At 49.5% G+C, this 23,135-nt stretch overlaps 1 pseudogene; it reads right to left on the bottom strand.

The window, feature by feature from the left end:
- The window catches only part of LOC136113450 (dynein axonemal heavy chain 9-like), a 116,692-nt pseudogene that overhangs the window by 39,016 nt on the left and 54,541 nt on the right, over positions 1–23,135 (bottom strand).

The raw sequence follows: 23,135 nt of genomic DNA, 5'->3' as shown, positions 1-23,135 counted from the left end.
AGACGGGACCCACTACAGAGCGAAAGTAACAGATAATACCTTCTGATGAGCCCAAAGGATTGCAAAGGACTGAAGGGTGACCTTGCCCCTGCAGCAGTAACATCAGTAACAGTAAATTATATACTCACAACAACCAGGAGCCAGGCTGCCGTTCCTGCAGACCTTGCCTAACCCTGCTCCAGCCCCTTCTTGCCTGTCATCCCTGACTGTGCTTTCCAGCCCCTCCTCATATTTCCAGTGAAACGTGACAGCAAATTAAAGTTAGATTATTACAAATTATTACGGTACTTGCTGAGCCTTCTGTAGTCATTTAAAACCAGCCACGAGCCCAGGGGGCTGAAGATGGTCATAGATTTTGGGGTTCCTTGTTATTCTTTTTAAAAATCAGGAAGCAGCATCCTTCAGCCCAGACCCTGGTGTGTTCCCAGGTCAGCAGTGACCCGAATGTGTTTGTGTACTCAGCAGAGGAACCATGCCCAGTGCTGGCTTCCCCTCTTCATCCCCCTTCTTCACCCACAGCCCTTCTGCCAGTCGCCACCTCCCTGGAGACTCATGTTCCCCTTTGGGAGCCAAACCCCCCCACAACACACACATTACCCTGGTGTCACATAGGACAGACCAGCTTATCTCTACTTGAGGGCCTGAACCAAAGTTTCACCCTTGGCCAGCTGACGCCAGACAAGCAGCAGCACTGAGTACAATGCTGAGGCATTTAATGCTGTCCAGCTGAAGGTGAAGTCCAGAGACAAAATCAAATTAGAACAGTGGATGAAAATCATTGTTCTGCAAGGATACATGGAATTTCTCACAGCCTTCCCAAGTCAACACAACTAGATGGTTTGGTAGGGGTCTGGAGCATCTTTCTGATGAGGAAAGACTCAGTAAGAGTTGGGGCTGTTAAGCTGGAGAAGAGAAGCTGAGAGGGATCTGATCAATGGATCAATATCTCAGGGTGGGTGTCAGAGGATGGAGCAGACTCTGTTCAGTGGTGCCCAACGCCAGGGTGAGGGGCAACGGGCACAGACTGAAACACAGGAGGCTCCATCTGAACATGAGCAGAAACTTGTTTGCTGGGAGGTGCCAGAGCCTGGCCCAGGCTGCCCAGAGCGGGTGTGGAGTCTCCTTCTCTGAGACATTGAAACCCGCCTGGACCCACCTGTGTGATCTGCTCTGTGACCCTGCGTGAGCAGGGCTTGGACTGGGGGATCTCCAGAGGTCCCTCCAACTCAACCAGGCTGGGATTATGTGGGATTCTGTAATGCTGAGGCATTTAGTGTTTTCCAGCTGAAGGTGATGTCCAGAGACAAAAATCAAATGAGAACAGTGGATGAAAATCATTGTTCTGTAGGGATACGTGGAATTTCCCACAGCCTTCCCAAGTCAACACAACTAGATGGTTCATCTCAGGAGAAACCTATTGTACAGCCAGGGCAGCCTGGAAAACAACATGGCTCAAGCAGTTCAGACAGGAACCCACACAACAGAAGAAGACACCTGTGTCCTTGAACAGCCGCTGGAACCCAGGCTGGATATCCTGACATGTTTCAAAAAGCATTAGAGACCCACACTTGGGCAACAGAGTGAAACCACACCTGTGTCCCTGATGGGGCGCTGGACACCCTTCTGGCCTCCACAGCCTCGGATGAACCTGGATATCCTCACCTACCTGAATCTGAGCACCTTGAACTGGAGCCTAATCCCACCTTAGATCTGCAAAGTGCTGATGTCTGACAAGAGGACAGTCACCTTGGACTCCTTTCACCTCCAGTGAATGAGGTGCTTCAGAAACACAGTTCCTCTGAGCTCTTCTCCGTGTTTGTCCATGAGGAAGAGCTGATGCACTACAGACAGAAATGCCCATTTTTCTCTGCTGGGGGAGAGGACGCGACTCGCCAGGCAAAAGGGAATCCCACTGAAGATACTCAGACCCCCAGAGACGATCATTCCAATCAGTCAGGACAAACATGAACAGTGCTTGACAAAGTCAATCCACTGCTGCCTGCCCAGCCTCCTACCCCTGGGTGTATAGGTTGCTCTTTTCCCTTTGGTTTCACCAATACCTGACAAATCTCTCTGGTATTTTGCCATCATTTGTAGTGAACACCTGGAGTCACCTTCAGCTGAACCCTCGCTCCAAGCAACGCAGACATCAGCCTGACCAGCTGGAGCCAGCTGGCAATGGGTCTTGGGTGCAGAAGGGAAAACATGAGAGCAGTAAGGACCTGCACCTGTTGAAAGGAATTATTGCTGACTTGATTTGGGGCCGTCTTCCTTGTTCTGTGCAACACTCACATGCGTACAATGTCCAAATTCATTAGCTGCAGCAATTAAGATACAAGTTCTTGGAGTGTTTTGTAATGAGGTAATTAGCACAGGACTCCTTGTCATAAGAGCTGTCAGGCAGTTTTGACAAAGGGAATCAAGCTGGGCTTCTAAGGTTGGTAGGTGCAGTATTAATATATAATATATTATGTATATAACAGTATGTATATAATAGTGAGATAACAACAGAGCCACTGGACAGGCTGCAAATGGAGCCATTTTAAGGACCTGTGCAGAGCCAGCAGTATCACAGCACAGCGGCAGCAAGTCCAGGGGCTGACCCCTCCACAGCTGCAATTTCTACGTGCTTTGTGCCTTTAACAGTTGTCATTGGCCGCTTGTATAACTACAGAACAGTCGGTAAAACAACAATCTCCAAATGCCCTTCACACACACAGCTATTGTGCAGGCGGTGTTTGATTGCTTGTCTGGGATTAAAAGGAATTTGAAAAAGGCAACATGCACCGAGCTACATCCACCAGTTCTCCATCTGCCCACAAGCTAAGGAAACTCACGTGTCCCTAACCAGGAAAAGGGGGTTGTTTATTCCTTTATCTTTTTTTTTTTTCCCAGTTAGCATCATATCAAGGGTCATGGGCCATGGTAGACTGGAAGGTGGGTGGAGAACTGGCTGGCCCAGCAGGCTCCGAGGTCTCACTGGAGCTCCAGTGTTCCGCAGGGGCTGGTACCGGGGCAGTGGGTGTCTCCATGCGGGAGCCAGCAGTGCTCTCCCAGCAGGGCTGCAGCTGGCACTGACCACGCAGAACGCAAAGGGAAGGACCTTGACAGGCAGACAAAAGCTGTGTGAGGTTCAATCCACTTTTGGGGCCCCCAGGACAAGAAAGACATTGACATACTGGAACGAGTTCAACGGAGGCCACCAAGGTCATAAAATAGTGGAGGACAGGACATGCAAGGAAAGGCTGAGAGAAATCGGTTTGTTCAGCTCGGGGAAAAGGTGAAGGGGAATTTTAATTCTGTTTCTATCCCTGGAGACATCCCAGGCCAGGCTGGATGGGGCTCTGAGCACCCTGAGCTGGTGAAGATGTCCCTGCTCATGGTAGGGGTGGCACTGGGGGAGCTGGGAAGGTCCCTCCAACCCAAACTGTTCTGTGATTCTTTGACTCTGTCTACAACTACCTAATAGGGAGTTATAGAGAAGACTGAGCCAATTTTTTTTGGAGGTGTATAGCAAAAGGACAAGAGGTAACAAACTGCAGGAAGGGAAATTCCAACTGAAATAAAAATACATCAGCTTCACCGTGGAGTGTGTTTAGTGGTGTGACAAGGGTCGGAGAGGTTATGGGAACTCCAGTCATGGAAACATTCAAAACCTGGCTGATCAGCCTGACCTGACTTTGAAGCTAGCACTGCACAAGAAGGGTTTGGACAAGAGAGTGTGAGCTAAATTATGAGTTTATGAAGATTGAATGAAAGTAACACATGGAAATGCATTCCCGGAGTCCAGAGGTTCTTTCACACTCAATTTCAGGAAGAAAATTGTGTTCCCGTAGGGACAAACAGGATATCAGGAGATCTCAAAAACTCAAGAATATTTAATGTGAAGGAATAATCAAGAATGAATCCAAAAGGTAAGGAAGGATTTCAAGAAAAATTGGACCACTATTTAAATAAACATTATGAAGCCCAGGAGCCAGACTCCCCCACTCCTGAAGCCACGCGATAAACCAAACAACACCTGAGCTCAGTCGCTGCTCCTGCCCCAGCATCCAGACCTGGCAGGACATTTCCTAATATCCCACAACCTGAGCACCTTTCAAGCAGGTTACAGTTAAAATTAAAGCTTCCCATGGAAATGCTGCTTTTCTCTCTCTGCCTTTCAAAGCACAGATTAACTAGAAGTCAGGAGTTAACACGACCCACATCTAACATCAAAAGCTGCTGATGTTTAGCTGAGCATAAGTGACAGGTCTGATTCTTTCTTGGCACAAAAGAGTTATTAACTTTTTCAAGGCCCTGTTTTTGCATTTCCCACTACGTCATTACTTCAGTTCTTGTGTGATGGACCAGACCACAAGGCACCAAACTTTCAGTACGTACTTAGGAGAACAGGTGTTAAGAAGGACAGCAACAAGTTACAAACCAGGGTTCTACAAGAGTTTATGGTGTTCCAAACCTCTCGATTCGGCTGCTGAGAACCTTCTCAAATTTTACTAATCAGCCTTAAACTCTGAAAGGCTCTTTGAGCAGTAATATCTACTGCTTCAAAGTATGAGATTTCAGGGGAAAAAAAAGTCTCTCCGTTGTTGGAAGAAAATATTTCTAAATCTGAACAACTTCCCCTTGGTACAGAACTGGCTCTGGTGGAAATTCAGTTTTAGCAATTAAGTCAAAGCTGGGTTTGATTCAATTATCACCTTTTTAAATGCCACCCTTCATGCACATACTGAGCATCTGACCATCAAGAAGCTAAGAGGACATGCCAGTACAGGCCAACCAGCTAAGCTGGATCTAACTTCAGGGCCAGTAACCCACTAACTATCCACCACCTGCTTCAGTACAATAAAATAATTTGCCTGTGTGGTGGAACAGTGCCATTAATCCCCACATTTACACGTGTGGAACTGAGGCTCCCAAAGATGAGCGCAGCTCCATCGCACTCACCATCAGTCATTTAAGTGCTGAAGTCGGAAGCCCAAAGCTCCCTTCAGCTGGTCCCTTCTACAGCCAGAGGGCGTTTCAACCCACCCCAAACCTGCACATCCATCTGGAACTACTCATCCCTCCCCGCTGACCACAAGAGGCTGGAAAGTAACTAAGCTTCTCAAAGCCATGGGCAATGGTTCTGGAATCCATCCAAAACTAACAAGGAATTAAGGAATGGCCTAAGGTCACCCACTTTACTCAGGGCACACATGTGCTGTGTCATTTTTAGGTAGGAGACTGCATTCTGCCCACCAGAGCTAGAGGAACACAGCTCCGCAGCCTCTTGTAGCATCGGGACAAGCTTCAAGTCCCACAGGACAGCAACTGCACTTACTTGGAAGATATTGGAGAAGTCTCTCAAGTTGAAAATGTAGTGGAACTTGATGGCTGTTGGAAGGAATGTAGCGGCTACTTTCTGGTGCAGTCCCAGGGCAAGGGCAATCAGCTGCTGAGCTGATTTTTGCACAGCCCCCGAGAAATTTCCACTTGTCAGGTGCTGCGTTAAAATGGTGCTATAGATCCTGGACAAGGCATCCTGCCCAGGGATGGACAGCGCGAAGACACAGAAGTGACGCTGAGGGAGAGAAAGGAAGGCATGGAAAGGTCAGAGAGGTAGAAAAACACCTTTCAAGCAAAATGCCCTTGGGGATTTGCTGTGATAATCTCATCTAGGCTCCCTTTCCCATGAAATGCTGGACCAGATGATCTTTTGAGGTCCCTTCCAACCTGGGTTGTTCTATGATTCTCTGATTTGCAGTCCACCTGAACAAGGTTATTTCCCTCTCCCAGTTTGCCAGCAGAGCTCAGGTGGGAAGTGACATCACTCTGCTCACTAAACCAGGGATTTTCAACTGCATCTCACCAATGCTACACTGGAAGTGCAGTCCATTGAAGAGCCAAAGGGCTCTGAAGGTCCCACCGACCTCTGACAAAGCCCAGTCACTGTCTCTATTAAGAGCAGCCCCTGGAAGGTGCCATCTCCCAGAGGACCTCTTTACTAATTTGGAACTTGCAAAGTTGCCCATGGGACACTTCATTTTAACTCCACACCTTGCTGAAGAGGAGCCAGGGTCCAAGCTGACTCTGGTCATTAGGTTTCTCCATGATGAAATGAATTTTGCTCACTGCTACCCAGTCCCTCCATCGGTTGGCAGCTCCCAAAAATCAAAGTCTAATGTTTAAGATCTCTTCCCAAATCTTCTGTTATCAGCAGCGCTTGAACTGCTTTTTGTTTGGCTTGGGGTTTTTTTGTTCGGTTAGGTTTTTGGGTGGATTTGGTTGGTTGGTTGGTTTTGGTGTTCTTTGTTTTGTTTGGTTGCTTGGTTTGGGGTTTGCTGGGGTTTTTGTTGTTGTTGTGTTTTGGTGTGGCTTGGGTTTTTTTTTAGTTTTGTCTGTTTTCTTCGTTTGGGTTTCTCCCCCACACCTCTTTTTACTGACAGCTGCATCAGACAATTCTGGAAAGCAGGCGGCGTTAATGCACCATGCTTCAGAGCTAAATACGAGCTAAATGAAGGCAAAATCTGCCTGTATGGACCAGAAGGTTGTCCTGAAAGTAGGTGTTAAGCTGGCTGGCAACTTTTAACTTCCTCCTCTGACGGAGCTGCAGAATGCGAGGAAAAACAAACAAGGGAATAAGGGACCCAGTTCGGTGCTTCACTATTAGGAATCACAGTCACTCGACAGATTCGTGCCATTTGTACTGATAAAACAACAGCAGGATCTGCCAGTGGTTGTCCTCTAACCTCACGTTTAAATGATCCACCCCAAAATAAACCCAGCGATGCACCTGCCGTTGTGCAGGGCTTTACCTGCAGCCGAGGGTTGATGGTGAAGCTCCCCGCCGTCGGGTTCACGCACGACACATACTGCACGTTCGTGATCTCCTTCAGCGACAGCTTGGTCCGGTCGTACCTTCGGGCAAAACACAAGCAGCAGCACAGTGACCACGGCCACTGCCTCTCTCAGTACGTGTCCCTGGGCTGCCAGAGGCCGCTTGTCTTCAGGGGGTCAAATTCTGCGTCTTGCCAAGATGAGGCCCAGGCCCAGGTTGCCGGCCTATCTGTACACGGCCTGGCACACGCGAGTCCTGCTCCTGGTGGAAATCCTTCAGCTTCAACAACCTGTAGCTAATATTTCTATCAGTAATAAGCACTGAGCAAAGCCCCTGGGCCATACTCTTCACTTGCATGGAAATGGCAGAAAACAGCAGGAGTGTCTCTGGTTTGATCCCAACCCGGGACAGGGTGTGAGAGACTACAAGGGTGACTCTCAAACACTGTGGCAAACCCAGCCCTGCAACACCCAGTCATGGGAGACGGGCCATCGTGAGCAGGTGAATGGTGATTTACATGTCAAGGCCGAGGTGACAGCCACAGACAAAGGCTGGGTGACACAGGCAGTGCTGTGTTGAAGGACACGCAGCCTGTGCGCTGACAGGCCCAACACGGTGTCAAGGCCCAGGCTGAGAGACCCTTCGGGCCTCCCCCATCTTCCACAATCACCCCCAGTGACGCCTGCACAAAAGCCCAGGTGATCCCGAGGGCTATAAACCCTATAAAACCTGTGCCAGCACGGGCAGGGTGCCACCCTGGGGACCCTTCCACCCACCGGGCTGACCACGGGAACCGAACCACCACAGGGTGCTGAACCCTGACTACAGACCCAAGCATTCCTGCATAGGAACTGGACCTGAGACTACAAACCCCTCAAACACACCACGGAGCCCTAAGGGTGGTGAGACCTTTCCTTTCCCTTTCCTTTTCCTTCCCTTCCCATTTCCTTCCCCCTTCCTTTCCCCTTCTTTTCTTCCTCTCTCTTTCCTTCCTATATTCCTATTTCTTTGCCTTCCTTTTTGTGAGTAATACAGTAACATAAGGTTTAGAGCCCCACTTGTGCCACAAAACTCTTTCATGTGAATCTTTTCGCTGCTAAACTGTTTATCGATTGAGCTTAAGTAACATAAATCCTTCTGCCACTGAGTCATTTGCCAATTGGACCAAGCTACAAAAAATAAAGGTCTTTTGTTTGTGGACCTTCAGGATTGTATGTACTTTTTTCCAACCCAGGGGACTGACAAATCTCAGTCACACTTCCCCCAACCATAGCGCCAGGTGGGACATGACAAGGGTCAGCAGGCTGCTGCTGCCGGGGGAGGACAGGGAGTCCTGGGCTCCCTGGTTTAAGAAGGACAAGGAATTACTGGAGAGAGTCCAGCGGTGGCTACAAAGATGCTAAGGGATCTGGAGCACCTTTCTTGTGACAAGAAACTGAGAGAGCTGGGGCTGTTGAGCTGGAGAAGAGAAGCTGAGAGGGATCTGATCAATGGGATCAATATCTCAGGGTGGCTGTCAGAGGATGGACCAGACTCTGTTCAGTGGTGCCCAACGCCAGGGTGAGGGGCAGCGGGCACAGACTGAAACACAGGAGGCTCCATCTGAACATGAGCAGAAACTTGTTTGCTGGGAGGTGCCAGAGCCTGGCCCAGGCTGCCCAGAGCGGGTGTGGAGGAATTGAAAACCATTCCAGTGGTTAAAATTCAGACAGTCAAGAAAACACACCTTCAATGAAAATAAAGAAATAATGGGAAGGGTTATTAGAATGGAGTCGTGAGACAGGTAAACTGAGCCTTGGCAGCTAGGAAGTGTCAGGTAGTCTGTAAACCCTGCCGTACCCAACCAACGGGGAACTGGGGAGGGAATTTGCAGTTGGGATTAGGGGTGGATATAAGCAGTGGCTTTTTGCCCTGTTTTGTGTGCCTACCTTTAGGTGGAACACCCGACCTTGCAAAATCGTTAATAAAATATGCTTTGCTGAGAGATCCTACCTGAGCCTATTATATTGGTGAGATGATAACTTCCTGCATGCAATACAGTGCCCAGTGGGCACTGCTGAGCACATGGGCAGAAGGCCTCGATGTGTCTGGGAGGGGACCCATGGCATGCTGCATCCGCCCGCACCTCGCTGCATCCCCTGTACGTTGCTGCATCCGCCCGCACCTCGCTGCATCCCCTGTACGTTGCTGCATCCGCCCGCACCTCGCTGCATCCCCTGTACGTTGCTGCATCCCACCGCACCTCGCTGCATCCCCTGTACGTTGCTGCATCCCACCGCACCTCGCTGCATCCCCTGTACGTTGCTGCATCCGCCCGCACCTCGCTGCATCCCCTGTACGTTGCTGCATCCCCCCGCACCTCGCTGCATCCCCTGTACGTTGCTGCATCCCACCGCACCTCGCTGCATCCCCTGTACGTTGCTGCATCTGCCCGCACCTCGCTGCATCCCCTGTACGTTGCTGCATCCCACCGCACCTCGCTGCATCCCCTGTACGTTGCTGCATCCGCCCGCACCTCGCTGCATCCCCTGTACGTTGCTGCATCCCCCCGCACCTCGCTGCATCCCCTGTACGTTGCTGCATCCGCCCGCACCTCGCTGCATCCCCTGTACGTTGCTGCATCCCACCGCACCTCGCTGCATCCCCTGTACGTTGCTGCATCCCACCGCACCTCGCTGCATCCCCTGTACGTTGCTGCATCCCACCGCACCTCGCTGCATCCCCTGTACGTTGCTGCATCCCACCGCACCTCGCTGCATCCCCTGTACGTTGCTGCATCCCACCGCACCTCGCTGCATCCCCCTATGCCTCACTCCATCCCCCACACCTCGTTGCATCCCTCTGCGCCTCACTGCATCCCCCTACTCCTCGCTGCAGCCCCTTGTGCCTCCAACGCTCCCTCGCAGCTCCCTCACCCTCTATCTGCCTGACTTCCCTGACACCCACAGCCCAAGATTTCTGCCTCCGCTCCACTGTCTCTGTTCCTCGGAAGCTTTTGGCAGAGCTCAGGCATGCACACAGCTGAGGAGAGTGGAAATTGCAATGCGTCCCTGCCCTGTATTCCCTGTGGAGAGATGCAAATATTCATGTCCCACACAGAGCTGCTGGCTAAAGTGTAAAACACACCAATCTCCTTCCAAAACAGTCACTGCTTTTCCTTCAAATCACCTCTGCCTAGATAATGGTTGTTTGCTGCTGCCTGACAGAAGACAACGTTAGGTGCTCACAGCAGGGGGTTCACCCCAGCTGAGGCCAAACCCACAGCCGCCTCTGCTCTCAGCGTCGCGGGGCAGCAAGGCCGAGCATCGCGCTCCCCTCGCAGGCTTTGCACTGGGACCACAGTCACAAGCCACAGCAAGAGCAGAGCAAAGCTCCTCTCAACCCAGCTATGAGTAAGCAATCAAGCGGTATTAAAGAAGCGATGGACAACGTCCTCGGACACACGGTGTGAACTGTGGGGTTGTCCTGTGCAGGGACAGGAGCTGGACTCGATGATCCTTGCGGGTCCCTTCCAGCTCAGGACGTTTTGTGATTCTAAGTGAATTTGTTTGCTGGGGACAGGGGAAGCCCTGAGGGTGCTCAACTCTCAGTTCACCCAGAGCCTCCCAACCAGCTCTAGCCCAGCAGTATGCAATGGGAAGAGGGACCCACGCTTTGAGATTCTCTCAAACCCACTCCCCAGCACTGGAGCTGAACAAAAAGGTCTCCGACAACCAAGCCCAAGCAGGCTCCTACCAGTGGCCGTAGTCCAGGTGCTGCCGGATCAGCGTATGGGGCTGCACTGTCCCGTAAGCGTCCACCTCGGGCATGTTGAGATCATCAATGAAGTACACGAGCTTCTTGGTACCTGGAGGGCCATAATTCCTACCAGCCTTTTTCTCCAGAGGTTTCTCAAGCATACCTGTAGGGAGGCAGAGGTGCAAAGCTCATCTACTGGGAGAGCAACTGCTGCAAAATAAAAATGATTTCTCAGCCCAGCTCAATGCTGTGCTGTGTGTAGCTACAGCGGCCCCTCAAGGAGCTGAGATGTCCCCCAGCTGCAGCTGTATGAGGAGCAGCTGAGGGGCCTGGGGGTTCAGCTGGAGAACAGGAGCTGAGGGGAGACCTTCTGATCTCTGAACTGCCTGAAAGGAGCTTGGAGCCAGGGGGGGTCGGGCTCTGCTCCCCAGGAACAAGCGCCAGGAGCAGAGGAAACGGCCTCAAGTTGCACCAGGGGAGGCTGAGGCTGGATCTGGGGAACAATTTCTTCCCCAAAGGGCTGTGGGGCATTGGAACAGGCTGCCCAGGGCAGTGCTGGAGTCACCAGCCCTGGAGGGGTGGACAGACGTGGAGATGAGGTTCTCAGGGACTAGAGTGCTAGAGCTGGGTTACGGTTGGACTCGATGATCCTGAAGGTCTCTTCCAACCAAACTGATTCTATGATTCTACAGTGCAGCTGGGAGCCCTGCAGGGACCCTTGGTCAGCACTTTGGTTTGACTTAAATCAGAAAGCTCTCAACTCTTCCTTCCAAACAAAAATACAACAAACTTCGTCTGCTACAAAACATGTCTACCTCAGAGCAAACAAGAGCTTTTCATGCAAGATAAAGCCTTTTGAATCTCTTCTGCATAATTTTTTAAACGAAATCTTGCTTGCAGAGGTGGCTGTGCCAGAGCAGTGAGCATCCCCTGCTGCCTGCCCCGGCGATGCGGCAACTGCAGCGTGGCCAGGGCAGCAGGCACTGGGCGCTGCGATGGAGAAAGGGAGATGGATGCTGTGGGCACAGAAGCCCACGAGCAAAGCTGCTGGTTTTGTGAATATATGCATCTTTTACCCTGTTAGACAAAAATAGGCGATCTCAGGGCCAAATTCCTGGACATCTTCAGAACAACCAACATGACACTTTTATTTAAATGCATCAAATAATCATAAGTTCCCTGATCTTCTCACCAGCGTTACCCAACCCTCCAGATAATGTGACAAGACTTAATTCCAACACGAGCTGTCAAATTACCACCTAGTTTCAAGTAGGGTCACGCACACGCAAAGGAAAGCACGGAGAGAACAGTTTCGCATTTCAAAGCCTTGGAAGACTTTAATTTGTTTTAGCAGAAGGCTGGGGTCATATGTTGCTCTAGCTCATAAAACGTGGGGAATATTTATAATCCTGGGCTGATATTTAATAAAAATCACCCCACGTCGCTGCACATCATGTTCTATAGGTTATTGATTCCTCTGATTGCAGCCCAGGCAACCTTTACTGTCTCAGTAAGTGGAAAAGCAAACGGAAGCAACGCTCCTCTGCCCAGACCCCGGGTGGGTTTTCTGCCCTGTGCTTACTCGAAGAATTTGTTTCATTAGCAGTTTTGGGTTGGCAACAGACCTATAAGGTGCTATAAAGCAGCACACGGTAAGTAGCAATTCTTTGTAATTAGGGAAGACTGGCAAATGTAAACGGGACTGGGAGTTTTTTTAAGCCATTTATTATCACGTGCAAAAGTTGTTAAGGAAGATTTATATTCCGTTGGTTTGTTTCAGATCACAGGCCTTTCAAAACGCTGGGTTTTTCCTGCTTGGGTGCACTGCAGACAGCTCGCCTTGCTCACCACTCAAAACGCAGCTGATTTCTTGTCACAGACAGGTGCTGCACAAAGGAATGGATTGTGCTACGAAAAATGATGAATCTTTCCTCAGCGGAGCCTCTCTCCCCGTTCAATAAAACCACAATATTTGAAATTTCTGGTAGCAAGTTAAATTAAGTGTTTCAAATAAGCATTTAATTTAAATTTAATTAGTCCCTAATTAACATATAAAATCAGCCCTTTTTGAGGTTAAACAAGTATGCAAGAGATTCATCACACTGAAATGCAATTACTGGGGATCAAGTGACATGTGCGTGGAAGTGGTATTTTAATTCAAAGCCGTATCTCACAATAATAATAAGGGGCGGTGTGTCTGTGTGAGATCCTGACACATACTCAAACCAGCACCTCAAAGAAACAGTCTGGACACCTCGTACCTTCTGGCTGGTGAGCAAGGGAGAGGGAAAAAAAGAACCCAAACAAAAAAACCCACAAGATTTATTGCAATTTCTCTGAATGACAGAAGTCAGGGCTACATCTGATGGAGGGGCAGAGGCCCAAGAGGGCACGAAGCAGAGCGAGGCCCAGGGCAAATGCCACAGAATGTGGTATTTAGTCACAATAAACTACAGAAAATCCCCAAACTGGCCCCAGGTTCAGGCAGAGAGAGTGTTGGGCTCCTTTTAACCCCTGTGCACATGGCGCTTCTGGAAGCCACAGGATGCAGGGATGGGTTGAACAACAACTCTGCTTCCCCTAAGGGCTGCATCTTATACATCTCTGCAGCAACAGGCACCTTGTCTAAGGAACTACTGGAACTCAGGTTAGGATCTTTTTTAAGTAAGAAAAAATCCAAAATTACTTTGTGCCCATGTTTTACAAATTTAAAGATGTGCCTGCTGGGGAAAAGAATAAAGCAGCCAAGTGACAAACTACACAAAAAGGGACAAATTAACTCTAAAAAATGAGCAGCAGGGATCCAGGCCAAGCAGTATAAATCATGCTTCTCAATGCAAATCTCACCACCACATCTTCATCCACACACAAGACAACTTGCTCCTCTGTGCAGGGGAAGAAAATCACTGACTCAGCCCACAGCTCATGACCAGGGACACGGTGCCAGGTCTGCCTGTACAAATAACACCTGCACACACTCGCCCATCCAGCTGGAGACAAACGGCTGCACATTCACAGAATCACAGGATCCCAGGCTGGTTGGGCTGAAGGGACCTCTGCAGATCCCCAGTCCAAGCCCTGCTCACGCAGGGTCACAGAGCAGATCACACAGGTGGGTCCAGGCGGGTTTCAATGTCTCAGAGAAGGAGACTCCACACCCGCTCTGGGCAGCCTGGGCCAGGCTCTGGCACCTCCCAGCAAACAAGTTTCTGCTCATGTTCAGATGGAGCCTCCTGTGTTTCAGTCTGTGCCTGTTGCCCCTCACCCTGGTGCTGGGCACCACTGAACAGAGTCTGGTCCATCCTCTGACACCCACCCTGAGATATTGATCCCATTGATCAGATCCCTCTCAGCTTCTCTTCTCCAGCTCAACAGCCCCAGAGCTCTCAGTCTCTCCCCATAAGAAAGAATCTCTAGGTCCCTCAGCATCTTTGTCCCCCACCCAGGCAGCTGGACAGAGAGACAGACAGACAGACAGACAGACAGACAGACAGCTCAGCCCATTTAGCAGCTCAAGGGCATTTTGCAGAGACCCCAACACAGGGAAAAAAGCAAAGGGGCACCTGGGAGGGAGGAGGGAGACTGCAGCCATCACACACTAGCAAGACCCAAAACCCTTCAGACCTGCCCCAGAAAGCTGCCGTGACTCCACGACACAGCCCCAGGTGACACAGCGTGGGCTGAGCCTGTGCTGTCACCTCTGCGAGTGGATCAGTCCCACAGGGCAACTTTAAACTCTGATACCTTCCTTAAAACATCTGCAGTGTCGGGAGCCCAGCAGAGCACAGACAGGGGCTGTGATGCTCATGGCCGTGAGCGTGTTCGCCCCAGGGCCACCTGGCCAGGAAAAACCCACATGGTGAAGGTTAAAACCTTGGTCTCACTGGTGCTGGTCCTGTAGAGGGAGTAAAGGGATTTCAGGACTCTTGGGTCAGACCAAACTCCATAAAGGAAGTTATTTTGGTTTACAGTGACCCACAGCTGTTGTTCAACTCAAAACAAGCAAGGTTGTTTCATTCCTGATTAATAAATACATGTAGAAAATTATCCTCTCTCTTTAGGTCAACTGAAAGTGAAAATACCATTCCAAAATGAGTCACTTTTCAACAATTCCCTCTTTCTCTTCATCTGTGAAAAGACTACACAGCAGAACTGACCTTATCCTGGTCTCAAACTTCATCTTTCACTGATGTGCCAAAACCCTCATCAAAGATATTCTCATGGGCTTCCCCAGGTCAGAGCCTCCCAGGGTCAGCAGCCGTGTCCCCTGGGGCGGTGGGATGTGGCACCCGCTCCGTGGGAGCACACGGGGCTGCATCAGGATGCGGGGGACAGCCCAGGAACCAGCAGCACCTGCACATCCCCATTAGCACTGTCCTCACTGACAACTGGGATGCAATTCCCATCATTGCACTCTGAGGACAGCTTAGATCCCAGCCAAGCAACCCATTCTATTCAGCACGGGCTTAAATTCAAGCGTATTAAAGACACACCTCAAGTCAAGTACGAGCTGTGTGCTGTAGAGAACAGCAGCAGATTTAAGTGTGTGCTTTGCACAGCCCTGAACCAGAGTCGTGGTGTTCAGAATTCAATCCCTCATGTTGGGAAATGCCATTTTCCATAAAACCAGGAGTCTGCGGACCAGTGAGTTTCACAGTGGGATTTAAGAGTCAGTGGGTGCCAGTGCAGTGCCCACAGTGCACACCCAGCTCCAAACCCCGACGGACACCCCAGGAATTTGGTGACCTGCCAGGCAGAAGTCCCACATCTCAGCCATTGTCTTACCTTGCAGCATGGCAGAGGTGGCGTAGTAGTTAAATGGGACCTTCTTCACCACATAGGCGTCTGTATCCAGTGAGCAGAGCTTGTCCCCCACCAGCACAGACTTCCCCGTGCCGGCGTTGCCCACCAGCATCACGGGGCGCCGGCGCTCCAGGAGCCTGTCCATGAAGTACCGCACACGGACCGTCTCGGTGGTGGGCACCAGGCAAGCCTGAGAGGGGCAAAACGAGCAGGTAAGTGTACCCATCTGTGGCACCACCCCACTGCCATGTTCTGAGGAGACATCAAACTGGGAGAGCCAGGAATGAGTGCGGTGACCTGAGTTTCTAGATGGCGCTAGGAAGGGAACAATACACTGCTACCAACCATTCAAGTCAAACTATCTGTACAGACGAAACAATGACAGCGGGATGCTGAGAGCAACATCTGGATCTCCCCGCAAACACACATTTTGCTAAAATGGTAACAATTTTTACAAGTCATCTGCTCACTGTGGCACCTCTAAAAGGAAAGAAAGGCATAGCTGGCAAACGCAATTCACTACCTGCAGCAACTCTCATTTTTCGTCCAAATCATATAAACAACCCTATTTTCAGCCACGCAGAATGACGAGATGGTGTCTCAGGGACTTTGTCACTACGTTGTCCCACATCCTGCTTCTCTCTGCAGGCCAAACGCACCTCCATCCCGCACCCTGGGCACACCAGCCCTGGCTCATAGGTGTCTCTGAGCCTGCGCCTCATGTACATCACTCAGCTCTGGAAGATGGATGGAGGATGAGTCTTCACAGTCAAAGTACAGTAAAGAAAGATGGGTAATTGAGTTGTACTTCAGAAAGAATGTGTCAAGGGTTTTGATTGTGGGGTGACAATACAACCATGGCAGATGTGTTGTTAGCCCCCTCTCCCCCACCTTCAGCCCCTCTCTCTCCCCCATTCCCACTCAGGACAGGTGATTGGGAGGGAAAGAAGGATAGATAGAAGAGAATTGGAAAAATTAAAGATGTTTTACTAATGCTACTAATAAGAATAGAGAAAATAATACAAAATATACAAAACCAATCTTGAAAGCCCCAGCAACTGCAGAGCTGGCACCTGAAGTCCTGGACTGGACTGTGCAGCCAACCGGAGCTGGATTCAGTCTGTCATGAGGCCTCCGTTCGCAGGGACGACCAGCAAGGTCCTCTCCTCATCTCGGCCATAAGCAAAATGGACGAGATCCTCGTGATCTCCCACTTTTATATGAAGTATTCACGTGAATGGGATGTTATACTCTGTTTGTCAGTTTCTTGGTCACCTGTTTCTCATTGCCCCTCTCGCGAGATGCGAATCTGTCCTTATCAATAACCTCACATTCCATTGCTATGTTTACCAAAACGTGGATCTGGTTCTCCAGGAAAACGCAGCTGATATGAAGGTTTTACCTGACAGGCAAATTCACTAAAAGAGAAACTTGTTTTTAACAAAACCAGGACGGAATGCCATTCTTATTATGAAGTGCTTGACCTCGAAGGAGACTTCAATTGAAATGCCTGCATACAGTCACTAAAATGCATGTGCTCTTCCCAGACAAAACACGTGCAAGGTTCACATACCTGTAAGGGCATTTCTGGATCAAATTCAAACTGAGGAATAAGTTTAGACCAAGGTTCAAACTTCTTCGTTTCTGGATCAATGTAGAAGTCAAAGACTGTGCCCTGAGAGGGAAACTTGATAGTCTTGAATTCTGCCACCCACCACTTGCTGAACTCCACTCTGTAGTCCACAAGCTATAAGACAAAAAGTGGAGAAAATACACTAATCTGGATCAATTAATTAGTAATGGAGAATGTTATCTATCCCAGTCCACCAGAGCGGGATTAGTCCTTAAAATATATTCCACAGCATAAAGTTCTTATCATTTTTCCTGCTATTAAGCCTAATTTTTCATTTTCTTCATTTCTGCTCATCAGTCCTATTTATTCATCTAAATAATTCATCCTCTGTGTTGATCACTCTTGGTATGTCTGAGACTAGATAGATGGATCAATTTGAAAAAGAGAAATACGTGCCTATGACTAAACAGACCACTTGATTGATTCTTGGTGCCTACTTCTTCCAACAGACAAGGACACAACATCCGTCTACATCTGTGCTCATGGTCAGTCACAGCATGCATACCAAAGCCTTTCCTCATCAATCACACCACTCTATTCAGAGTGAGTTGTTGTCTTCTGGCTTCTTTTCAAGCCACAACGTTTCAGACAAGCAGGACTGCAGACACCAGCGTACCAAAGCAGCAGCGAGGGGCTGCCCCTTTGACCCCGCCGTGATTCTGCGCTGCCACATTCCCCTCAAAGCACCCGTTTCCTTGCTTTTCCCCATTGTATCTTTCTACACATGGAGATTTTGGAGCATCTGAATTTTTTCAACTGGGGTGACAGTTTTGCTTTAGATGCTGGGTCAGGACTCACAAAATGTGCTTAGTCCCCTCCTCTGCCCTAGGTCTCCTGTATGACATTGGGCCAGCCATTCTGCCCAAACACCTTCCCATGTGGACAATGGGAACTGGAGAGAGGTGGAGGGGAGGAGGAGAGGAAAATTGCTGTGAGAAAGATGTTTGTGAAATACCGGACGCATCATTTAGCCCGTTTTAACAGCACAGTTTGTTCCTGGGGTGTCTGCGGGTCTCTCCTCCCCATAGCCATACAATGTGGGGTCACCAACACATTGTCCATAGGCTGCTCGGCCTCCATAAGGAAACCTGGGTTTGTTGCTGAACTGAACCAAGTGTCCTCCATAAAGCCTCCTGAGCCACAGTCCCTCAAAAGACCAGTGGATTTGAAAAACACATTAACAGTATCCACGATTTTGCAGACTCGTGCTATTCAGAGAGGCAGAATCCCTGTAATTCTCCGTTCTCCTGTTGTTCTAACTCCTCGGCAGCGGCAGCAGAGTAGCCCGCAGTGGAGCGGGACGTGCGTGGCTGCTAAAAGCTTTCCCACAAGGGTGCCCTTACCCCACACAGCCAGACCGCCTGCAAGCGCGCTGTGCCGCGCTGCCCGCCCTCCCTGACCCCGCGGTTAAATGGAGCCACTCCAGCCCCAGCTCTATTGCCAGAACCGTGTGGAATTCAAACCACTTCCTTAATAAAAACCCCATATGGATTACCGCTAATTTCAGAGCCAGGAAATGGCAAATCTATCATCTGTTTTTATACAGGGGCCCCGCTACCCACCAACAAGCACCGAGTAGTGGGAAGCCTCCCAGACTGTTTCTCCTGACATTTCGGCCGCGAAAGGTCAGCGCGAAGGGCACCTTCGGTGGAAAGCAATAAACAGATTTTATATTGGATCATTTTTCATCAGGCTCCCCATTGCTCGGACTGCTGTATCCTCGCACTCTCAGCTCTGACATTTACAGAGCACCGCGGGCAGTAACGCACAGCCAGGCTCCCGGCGGAGCCTCCCGGAGGGTCGCTGTGCCTGCAGCTGCTCCTGCAGCCCACCCAGAGCCACTACCGCAGGCAGGAGCCCGGCCTGATGCACCCGAGACTGACTGTGCGGCACGGGGAACACAGCGGCCAGCTGCCACAGCACCGCACACCAGCATACTTGCGCTTGTACTGCTGAAGCAAAGACAAGTAGTGCTTCCCAGGCTTTATTGTGCTTTGTTTTGTTTCTTTAAGTCATCCTAGACTGGCAACACTAAGGCTGAGTATTTCCCAGCTGGCACATGGGAAATGGAGGCTCCACAAGGACCAAGGAAGCTGGTCTCGCACAGGTCATTCAATGGTCACAAGGTGTGATGGCACCAAGTGAGCACCCAGCTGAGCTGGAGCTGTGTTGTTCAGCACTTCCTGAAGCATCTGATCCTTGGCATGGAGCAAATCTGAAGAGACCAGCAGACACTCTAGGTCTGGCGTTAAGGTACATGAAAACACACAAAGAGACCCCTGGGAGCACTTGAGCAGCCATCAAGAACGGCAGTGCCTCCACCCGAGCTGGGGAGGGGTGTCTGGTGTTACATTCGTGGAGAGACCTCCCGCATAGTCCAGACAACACAGAGTTTGACACAAGCCCAGCGGAGATCAGACGTGGATCTCCAAGCCCTTGACAGCAGTGCAGTGTGGGCAGACCCAGACATCAGGACTACACACTTTAGATCTGAGGATAAGGCGTCCTCTGACTAGGGGATGCAACCACCCAAGAGTAGGTGTGCCCCTGTGGCCACGAAAGTCAATGGCACCTGGGGTGCGTTAGGAAAAGTATGACCAGCAGGTCAAGGGAGGTTGTTCCTCCGGCTCTGCTCTGCCCTGGTGACAAAACACCGGCTGGTTTGTGTTATGTAGCACGTCTACCTGTGCAGTCAGAAGGCTGAAAGACTGCTCCACTGATACATCCATCTGATAAATCAGTCTTAATTTGATCACATTATGCACATCCACAGGCTTCTATAAGTTAACCTTATGTTTCTCCCCAGTGAAATGCATCTGCATAAGCAAACATCCCTCCACCTTTACCACTGACCCCTCAGCTGTTCTCCGGTGGTGTTACACCCTGGATAACGAGGCCTTTCGTAAAAGGAATTGTTGTGTTTCTAGTTTATTATCACCTATATGAGAGCCCCAGGAAAACAGCATTACTGGCATAGCACTATGTTTCAGAAAGTATGAAGAAATCAAAACAACACAAAACCACACAAACAAACTGTGTGAAAGATGCTGAAGAGGCATCTTCCGTCTTACCTGATCTCGAAACATTGATCCACCAAAGGCCCAGACGGCAGCAAAGACAAAGTAAAGTTCATAAAGCTCCTTGGGACAGTCAGGAGGTGTGTTCTCCTCTGCCAGGAGACATTCAAGGAGGTAGCACAACATCTGAACCATACTCTGTTCAGGAATGGGAATAATCTTCTTAAATCTAAGGGATGGAAATTAGAAAGCAATACGTCCATCACAACCCAGGAAGACTAGAAATGCTCTTTCAGAATACTGGCATTCTGCTTGTCAGCGGTACGTGTCCTATTCCCAGGTACAATAAAGAGAACACCCATTCTCACACTCAGACCCGCTGGCACCGGCACATATACAAGTGATAACAATAATCAGAAGTTTCAAGCATTTTAAAACTTTGATCTTCTTGAAAGAAGCAGAATGGAAGACTTGCTAAAGGCAATGATTTCCTGCGAGCACGATGAGTTCAAAAGAGGAGTAATAAAATAAACCCTTTCATCTTGCCATTTTACATTCATTTAAGCTACACTTACAGAATTCCAAACTAATATTGTAGCTGCACTGAAGTCCTCCATAAAGTAATTATAGCTATTTGAAAGGTTGGTTCTACGATTTCTGAATTAAGCAAGCTACCAAAACACTCAGCTCAGGGTTGCCTGCAGCTAATCCCGTGGATTTCACGCTCTGAGACAACGTTCAGCAAACAGAATGGGAAACGTCCGATTGACTTTGCTACCAACAGTCAAAACCAACTTGGTCCCACAGAGAGAAGTTCCCTAGCACAATGTTTAAGTCCTGATTCCAGACCCTTCTGACACATCCCCCTTTTGGCTGACATCTCCCATGCTCACTGATTTTTCTTTTGTTTTTAAAGGAAAGTGCAACTATAGGAAGCAAGTAGAGGATGGGAGATGCTCCCTTAAGTTTTCTGGGACTCTACTTTGGCCAGTCCTCACCACAGTATGAGAAAGAGAATGGTTTCACATGATGATAAGCAAGAACCACATGACTTCCCTGTGGACACTGCTTTAAAGCCAAATCAAGCCAAGAAGCACTAGGACCCTTCCAAATACCCAAGTTCTTAATGAAAAATAACTTGTGGAGTGGGCTCAGGTCTAGCCTGACACATCAGGAGGCTGAAAAGCTTTCTCTTTGGGATCTGCCGGAATTATTTTCCAAGAGATAGAGAGTTGATACAGGAAATACAATAAAAATCAAATCAAAATCAGATGAAAACCAGATCTGACCAACACGATACAGGCAGGAGCGTCACTTTGCCCACCTCGCCCTGCTGGTTCTCTGAGCTTAAGCCAATGATGCTCAGGGCTTCCAGGGGCAAGGAGGATCATGTGCAGCACAACCCAGCGCAGCACAGCTGGGCTGGACAGTGGCAGGTGTCCCCATGCCCTCACCACGGGTGACACAATCACTCATCAGATAGTACCTTGTTCTGAGGGTGTCCAGGCAAATGGGCAGGTACTTATCAAACAAAATGGTCAGGTTGGCTCTTTCGGACTGGATCTCTCGCCTGTCGATCCAGCTGCTCACTGGAGGATTCCAGCCCAGATCCGACGGGTTGATGTACAGGATCCCTTTAGGCCCAGGGTAAGAGAGAACATATAGTAAAGACATAGCAGAAACTGTTCCTTTCTTCCAGCAGAGTTTACCAGGTACTTTCACACAACTAAAACCCTATCAAATATGACGGGACATCCCATTACCTGCCCCCTTTTCCTGCCCCACTGCAGAGTAGAAACATGAACAGTGAAGAAACTTCACCCTTGAAACCACGGCGCTTTTCATGACCTTGCCCTAAATTCAGAACATTGTCTTGTCTGAGCAGTTTCATTGCTTTGGGCCCCATTTCCCCATGTGTAAAACTAGGGGACACCTCCATTCCCTTCTCCCATACTTCATGCACTTCTTCAGAAGATCAAGAACTCTTTGAGACAGATACTGTCCTTCTCCTCATAAAGTCCATCCAAAGGGCTTTGCACAACAGGAGCACTCAGCAACGCTGAAGCCATGATCACCCACCAACAGTCAGAGTGCTCTGGGTAAATCTCCAGGATGATGACAGCTCCACATGTGCATTTGGGGTCAGGATCCTCAGTTTGTCTGTCAGAAACCTGCCCTGTCCACCCACGGCCGCTGTGATCTCAGGTTGGGTACTTGCAACAGGAGTCAAGTTGGCCAACAGAAGACTGGTTAATGGCACTAGATCCTCCTGGGTTCACGGCAAATCCCAGTGCGGAGCTCAGGCCAGGACTCACCCGCTCGGGACACGGTTGCTGGGGTGGCTGTGCGCAGGTGGCTGATCTCAAACACCAACCGCATCGTTGGGTTCAGAGGGATTCTCTCATTGCTCGCCAGGGTCAGCACCTGCCTTGGGCAGACAGACAGACAGACAGAATGACATCTTCCCCAGGAACAGGAATGAAAAGCATTCAGCACCTTGCACTAAAAAGCTTGGTTGCTGCCAGCACAGTTCCTTGAGGGAATGCAGCTGATTTCCAGCAGGTAGTAGAACTGTCTTCCATGACTCAAAGGAACAGCACTCCCTTCGAGCGGCGGAAAAAGGTGTGGAATTATGACCCCACCCTATTTTTGAAGGGCCTGGAGTTACAATCAGGACATCTGTGATTATCCATGAGCCCAGTTCCAGGAAGGGAAATTACAATGAAACCATGATTTGAGCTATTTCCCCTCATGCACCATTTTCTATATGTGATATTGTTTGGTGTATCTGAAGAAACACAACCGCATTATTCTAGGAGGTGTTATTTCAGCATCTGCATTTTTAGGCTGAACCATGCCATGCAGTCAAAGAATATCTCCTTCTTTAACTTATATTCATTACCTTATTATCATCCATCACAGTATTAAGAGACTCAATCCACATTGGATCAATATCTCCATCTAGTACCATCCACTTGGGACCGTCATGCGTGATGTTGGCCAGCTCTCGCATGACTGATGAAAACAGGCCTGGGAGGGTGACAGGAAGATGGTGATGAACACTGAACTTGACACCTGCTCTAACGGTTTTCTCCAGCAACACAGTAAAAATTACTCTAATTAA

The sequence above is a fragment of the Patagioenas fasciata genome, chromosome 32, assembly GCF_037038585.1.
Source record: "Patagioenas fasciata isolate bPatFas1 chromosome 32, bPatFas1.hap1, whole genome shotgun sequence".
In the NCBI taxonomy this organism is placed as follows: Eukaryota; Metazoa; Chordata; class Aves; order Columbiformes; family Columbidae; genus Patagioenas; species Patagioenas fasciata.
This window is presented reverse-complemented; position numbering and strand designations above follow the sequence as displayed.